Raw genomic sequence first — 7,860 nt, forward strand, 5'->3', positions numbered from 1 at the left:
GACGCTCCGGTGGGTTTGCAGGGAACCACTGGGGACACCAGAAAAGGCTGAATGGGATCTGCTCAGCGTGGGACCTCTCTCAGGGATGGACGACAGCCTAGTGACATGGAGACTGGCCCTCTCATGGTTCCCAGTGGCTACTTAGGACGTCCACAGGCTGCTTTTTTTGTGTCACGTGATAGGTGTGGGGAGTGATCACCTAAAAGTATCCACTCGTGGTATTTATCGTTGCTGTTGTTCTTGTTCAGTCACCAAGTCGTGTCTGACTCTCTGTGACCCCATGGACTGCAGCTCGCCAGGCTTCCCTGTGCTTCACTGTCTCCTGGAGCTCACTCACACTCACGTCCATTGAGTCAGTGATGCCATCCAAGCATCTCATCCTCTGTCTCTCCCCTCTCCTCTTGCCCTCAATCTTTCCCAGCATTAGGCACCTTCCTCAGTGAGTTGGCTTTTCACATCAGGTGGCCAAAGTATTGGAGCTTCAGCATCAATCCCTCCATTTAAAATTGACGGGTCTGATCTCCTTGCTTTCCAAGGAACTCTCAAAAGTCCTCTCCAGCACCACAATTCAAAAGCGTCAATTCTCTGGTGCTAAGCCTTCTTTATGGTCCAACTCTCACATCCATAATGACTATGGGAAAAACCATAGCTTTGACTAGATGGACCTTTGGTGGCAAAGTGATGTCTCTCCTTTTTAATATGCTGTCTAGGTTTGTCATAGATTTTCTTCCAACGCTGAAAATCCCACCCAATCATGCTACCTGTATACAATGTTAAGCTATATAAGGATTCTATTGGAGGTGTATCAGGACCGCCTAACACATATGCAGGGATCAGAGTTGACAATGAGGGAATCTATAGAGTAAAACCTAAATATTATATAGTTCATCAGCGATTTAAAGAAATCACCGTTTTCAAGACTATAAAATCATAGTGCAAGAAAATAAATAGGTAAAGAAAAATTTTTTAATTCCAGCATTGTTTTTTTTTTCCTAAATCATGAGAGCCGGCGAGTCTGTGTCCTTAGCCACATCCCTGCCCACATTATCTGCCAAACTCTAGTGTAAAATTGCACACATCCCTCCAGATCATTCCTGGGTGCTCACTGTCCGTTGGAAAGTGGGCACATGGTTCCCAGATAATTCCTTTCTGAAAGCCAGGTCCTTTTAGGTGTTGGTCTCCTGGCATTTCTCTTCTTATGTTCAAATTTCAGGTCCCCTGTGGCAAAACCTTAGCTGAGTGCATTTTACAGATGACGTTGTGGTAAATATCAAGTGATGTTGTAAATACCAGCTGAGGCATTGATGCCTCAGCGAAGCTCAGAATTTTGCCAGGAGGAACCAGCAGGTCTTGACTGAGAGTCCTGCGCGCACTGCTTTCTCTCAACTCTGCACCAAGTGCTCGGCGTCTCTGAAGGAAATAAACACTGTGGGCAGAAGGAAGGAGATGAAGGGAGAGACCCACATTGTCTCCCCAGATCCCTCCAGGCCTTGTGACCTGTTGTTTCCACAAGCGATCCTCCTCCTAATTGACCCTCAGCAGGCATTTTGCGGGCTGCAAGAGGGATTCTGAGTTTCAATACTGCCAAGAAGAAACTGGTGCAGAAGCTGGGTGGGAGCAGGGTGGTGGAAGTCCCATCCTTTGAGGATTTTCCAGAATGTTCAGACTGGACTTTGGCAATTGAGGACGTTCCTTTTATAATTGTAAGTTTCCAGCCACAGAGAATCCCCCCTTAGTTCTTCCATGTACTAGGTCTTGAATACCTGCCACATTTATGTCAGACACAATTCTTGTAAGTACTCCTGGAAAGTATGTTATCCTTGCTTTACGTAGAAAGATTCCGACCCTCACTTTTAAATGGTTTTCTCAAGCACATGCAGCGATTCGACGGTCTATTAAAAGATGTGTGCTACACTGCCCTGTCTTCCTGACCCCAAGTGCCGTGTTCTTCTCCTTAAACAGATTGCTATTTAAATCGCTACTGATCTTCTTTCAACTTTGCTTGCTTAGAAGGAATTTGATATTTCTTATTCATCGAACAGATGTCCATCAGCCTATCCTGAATGACCAAGAAGGAAAGGTTCTTTCTCGGCACCTCTCTGACTTTCTCTTATAAATCCTCTCTCGTGTTTCTGCCACACAATCCTCCAATGTCCCAGCTCCCCAGCCCCTCCCATCGCTTGCACCCTCTTGCTTTCTTCTGAGCTCTCCAGTTTCCCTCAGCTTCTTCCCAGTCAATCTGCTTGTCCTGTCTCACTCGTGGATATGCTGACCATTGAATTCATGCTGCTGTAAGAATGAGCTAAATCTTCATTCTGTATGCACAGTTATTCGCATACTACCTGAGTTTCCGTGGTGATAAAAATCTCAGGTCCACAGGAGGACTCTAACGGTGGGCATGCCAGCCGCCACAGCCAGATGTAAGAAGCGTATGGAGGAGATGTCGGTTGCGGCGCTCTGAGCTCACAGTACACGGTTGTCATGCATTAGGATCGTCGGGATCGCCTTTTCTCTCGCTTTCTCCACTGCCCTTGTCAGTGTGTGCGTTTGATCACTCAGTCGTGTCCGACTCTCTGAGAACCCATGGACTATAGCCCGCCAGGCTCCTCTGTCCATGAGGTTTCCCAGGCAAGAATACTGGAGTAGGTTGCCATGCCCTCCTCCAGGGGATCTTCCTCTCCCAGGGATCGAATTCAGGACTCCTGCATTGCAGGCAGGTTCTTTACCATCTGAGCCACCAGGGAAGCCCACTGTCAGCAGTTTCTATTAAGTACACATGCATGCAAGTTCTCGCTGAATCCATCTACGCAGAGACAAGGATGTTTTCCATTCCGCTAACTTTTTTTCTGAGCATATAATGGATCGACCACGGACAACTAACTTCGCTTTGCCTTGGTGCTTTCATCTATAATGGAAGATTTAGACTGGATAGCCCCACAGGTCCCCCTACCTAGCACATAATTCTATGAAAAGAACATTCTCACGAAGTAAATATAATCTGTACACTTCTGATGAATTTCCAGTTAGGTCATCAGATATTTTGTGAGAAGCCATTTGATACTGTTGGAGCCCTGTGAGTGCTTCCCCCAAAACCATTTTCTTACTCTGTGTCCATCAGGAAATAACATCCTGCCAAGTATAAAAGGAACCTGAACCTCCACAGGGGCTGAGATTGTGGCGTCTCAGAGCTCAGATGGATGTGAACTTGGCCACGAGTGCTGTCCCGTCTCAGCTCTGCTGCCAGCTGGTGGGGTTAGTTCACTGTTACCATTTAAAATTTCCTTTTGGGCTAATGACTGTTTCTAAAATACTGTATCACTTTAGAGCGCATGCTATCGCCATGTAAATCAATTCCCACCTCCATTGTATAAGTACGTGATTTTTACCCCAACAAAAATTCTGTCGAGAAATTACAAGTCTTATATTGGCTAATAAGAGACGATGGTGGTGGTCTGGTGGAAACAGCTATGGGGGGGGGCGGGCATTGAGGGAGAGAAATTGTCATCATCTGAGCTGCAGAATTCACAGAGGAGCCTCCCTGAGCCAAGGGTGAACCATTTCATTTCACATATTCCATGGGGTTGTAAGGGACGGTCATAATTCCTCCAGCGTGCTCTCAAGGGCGACTCTTAAGGTAGCATCTCCTGGGAATAGAAAGGTAGGGAAGTGAAAAAGACCAGAAGCTTCTCCATAAAATAGGCCTCGAAAGGTGGGAAGTTGTCAGGACAAGGCTGCGGGACCAAGGAACCGTGGTCTTCAGCGTCGATGATAATTAAGAATTTACTGCCCCTGCGTGCATACTGTGTGCCCTAATAAGCAGTAAAAGAATGTGCCTGTCTGCAGTAATCATTTTATAAATATTAATGCAGCTTTGAGAAACTGGGACTCCATTTTAAGTGTTGCATTTTATTTGTAAGTGTGTGGTTTAATTATGGCCGTAAAACACTGATTAGTTACAATTTGCTGCTGTTCTGTGACTTGGGAGCCAGACAGGTTTGTAATCAGAAGCACCGTCTGAGGGGTGCCGTTTTTAAAGCAGAGAAGTGAGCTGGGGCGACGGGCAACTGCAGAGACATCTGAGCGCCGACTAGCACACGTTCTGTTGGAGCTGAAGGCGGTTTGTCGGCGCATCTGGGTTGTGCTGGGTGCCTGCTTTCAGGGTGATGTTGGCACCATTTGGGGGGTGTGAGCATTTCCTTAAGGAAGGAATTTGTAGTCATCAAGACATGGATACAATCTGTGCATTATTTGGAGAGGGTACTGTGGACTAAATTGTGCCCCTCTCCCAAATTAACATTTGAAGTTCCAACCTGAAATATGGCTAATATGGGTAACAGGGCATTTAGGAGGTAAGTTCAGACAGTTAAAAATCTATCTGTAAGGCAGGAGATTCCAGGAGATCCCTGGGTCAGGAAGATCCCCACGGGAGGGTATGGCAACCCACTCCCGTGTTCTTGCCTGGAGAATCCCATGGACAGAGCTCTGAGCCTGGCAGGCTACAGTCCATGGGGTCACAAAGAGCCTGACATGACTGAGCAACTAACACTTTCACTTTCAAGGCTAAATGAAGTCATTAGGGAGGGTCCTGATTCAGTCGGCTCAGGGGAGGAAGAGGGTGCTCTTTCCAAACACAGGCACCAAGGACAGTCCACGTGAGGACCCAGCAAGAGAGGAGCCAGCTATAGCCCAGCAGAGGAGGTCTCGCAGACACCAACCCTGTTGCCACTTTGACCTCAAACTTCTGAGCCCCCGGAACTGCGAGAAAATGCATACCTATTGTTTAAGCTGCCCAGTCTATGGAGTTTTATTATGGCAACTTGAGCTGAGACAAGGGGGCTCACGGGAGATGCGCAGAGGATGCTTGAAGACAAAGCTGAGCTGATGGTTGGATGGCATCACTGACGCTATGGACATGAGTTTGAGCAAGCTCCTGGAGTTGGTGATGGACAGGGAGGCCTGGTATGCTGCCGTCCACGGGGTCGCAAAGAGTCGGACATGACTGAGCAACTGAACTGAAGATTCTTGGGTGGGAAAGAAATGTATACCGGCATTGGGAGCTGTTGTGGGGCTGGAGGTGTCAGAATCTGAATAATACTGGCAATAATTCATTAAAAATGAATATGCTGCGTTTATCAAACAGACTTACTTAAACATCTCAAAATAAATAACACTGTCTACAATTAGTCAATATGCGAAGTGTTAGTCACTCAGTTGTGTCTGACTCTTTGCAACTCCATGGACTATGTATGGCCTACCAGGCTCCTCTGTCCATGGGATTCTCCAGGCAAGAATACTGGAGTGGGTTGCCATTCCCTTCTCCAGGGGATCTTCCCAACCCAGGGATTGAACGCAGGTCTCTACTGTCTGAGACACTGGGAAATTAAATATGTGAAAAGCAACTTTGTTCCTCTTCATTAAGCCCCAGACTTCTAACATGACCTCACCTCATCCTGAAGGCACCTCTCTCGTGTTGTTTACTACTAGATAACAGCTCTCTGACAATAGCTGGCTCTTCAGGCTTGGATTATTCATCTGTCATATAAGCAGACACAGTCACCAAACTCAGAGCACACTGTTTTACAACACTTTGTAAATTCTGGAAGTGATGGCAATTCAGCTCTCCCAGGGCTGAGAACTTTAGGCTTCTAAGGTATCTATCTGAAAGGTGACTGGGTGGTTGTATCGAAGACTCACATTAATCAGCATTTGAGACATAAATGTAGTTTATTAGCCACGGAGAAGGCGATGGCAGCCACTCCAGCGCTCCTGCCTGGAGAATCCCGTGGACGGAGGAGCCTGGCGGGCTGCAGTCCACGGGGCGGCTAAGAGTCAGACACGACTGAGCGACTTCACTTTCACTTTTCACTTTCCCTCATTGGAGAAGGCAACGGCACCCCACTCCAGTGTTCTTGCCTGGAGAATCCCAGGGACGGGGGAGCCTGGTGGGCTGCCGTCTCTGGGGTCGCACAGAGTCGGACATGACTGAAGCGGCTCAGCAGCAGCAGCAGCCGTGGCAGCGGTGTCCTCCTATCTCAGGGTACAGTGAGATGGAAGGGGGCTTTCAGTGCTCATCCCAACTGTGTCCTGAAGGCTCCGATTCCCATGCAGGGAAGTCAGGCTTGAGGCGATGCCCGTGAGGAAGTGCTGGGTGAAGCTCAGGAGCACGTCAGGCTCCCGTGAATCTGTGTCCATGCTTGGAAGCCTCACTCTTCTTCGCTGGTGGGTGTTTCCCCCACTGTTGTGCTAACTCACAGAGCTTCATTCTCCCAATCAGAGGAAGGGAAAGAGGAGGATTCGGGTTAGATCATCTCTACCCTGACTTCTTGGAGAAGGAGAAGACAACCCACTCCAGTATTCCTGCCTGGGAAATCTCACGGACAGAGGAGCGTGGGGGGCCATGGTACTTGGGGTTGCGAGAGTCAGACCCAACTTAGTGACTAAACCACCGCCGCCAGCAGCAGCAGCACCCCAGCTTCTGGTTGAACATGTCTATCTAGTTCACGGCCCGTCAGTCTGAGCACCTTTGCTTAGCCTCTCCTCTGAACATCCTGCTTGTTCTAAAACATTCATTTGCTTGAATCTAGGTCCAGGGCATGATCAGAAGAATTAGAGTGCCACTTGGGAACTGGTAAATTTTTTTTTTTTTAATGAATTGCATCCAATTGATTACGGTCCTTTCTTCAAGGGACACAAGGCTTCCCTTGGTCTAGTGTAGCAGAAAGGCTGATATCTGCTTTGACCCAGAAGGAGAAAGTCCCTGTGATCACAAGTGAAAGTGAAAGTGAAGTCGCTCAGTCGTGCCTGACTCTTAGCGACCCCATGGACTGTAGCCTACCAGGCTCCTCCATCCATGGGATTTTCCAGGCAAGAGTCCTGGAGTGGGGTGCCATTTCCTTCTCCAGAAGATCTTCCTGACCCAGGGATTGAACCTGGGTCTCCAGAATTGTAGGCAGATGCTTTACCGTCTGAACCACCAGGGAAGTACTTGGGCTCACAAGTCCTCTGTTAACAGGTACCCCTTCCCTCGTCCACATTTCATGTTAAAAGATACACAGTCTCCATGCACAGACATCCAGCACTTCTACATGGGGATGTAGCTGAGGAGATAATGAAATCTTTCGCCTCTGGAAGTGTTTAGTTTCATAATCATAACATCATAGCACTAGATTTAGGGAGGCTGGATACATGTGGACGGGACAAAAACAAAGGCTGGCGTTTTTTCAAGATTTTTTTTTTTTTTTTTGCATTGTCAACTAATTAGAATGGAAAGAAAATGAAGAGACATGATCACCAAATTTCAGAAATCTACATTAAAAAAATATATATGCGCACCCAGGATATAAAGTGTTCAACATCTACTTTGCTAAATCATGCTTTTTCCCCCCTTAGAATGGCTTCAGTTTTTTTTTTTTTTAAATTTAGTGCAAGGACTATATATACAGTAACACCAGGCTTTTAACAGCTGCATTTCCCCTCCTCCCCCCCGTTTGCTGTCGTAATTATGGTCTCATTAGGATTCCAATAAAAAGTCAAGAAAAACCTTTTTTTAAGGAAAACAGAAGTGCCCACAGTGTCTCTCTACCAACACACTATGCTTTTAAAATATTTGCATTTGAAATTCCTCGCTGCAAATATTCGCCAACCAAAGGTAAATATAACACTTAGATTACTCCCAGAAGAACATTCCTTCTGCTATTAATACCCTGAATTCGAATCAGAATTTTTGCAAGTCTGTATAATTTTACTCTGTGTACTTTATCCCGCAGCTTGGCCGGCTGCGTTGAGAAACTGGATGCATCAGGAATGAATAGAAGGTGGCATCTCTTGCCTGGGCGAATACTTTTTTTTTTTTTTTTGGTT

This window comes from Capricornis sumatraensis, chromosome 8 (genome assembly GCF_032405125.1).
Source record: "Capricornis sumatraensis isolate serow.1 chromosome 8, serow.2, whole genome shotgun sequence".
Classification (NCBI taxonomy): Eukaryota; Metazoa; Chordata; class Mammalia; order Artiodactyla; family Bovidae; genus Capricornis; species Capricornis sumatraensis.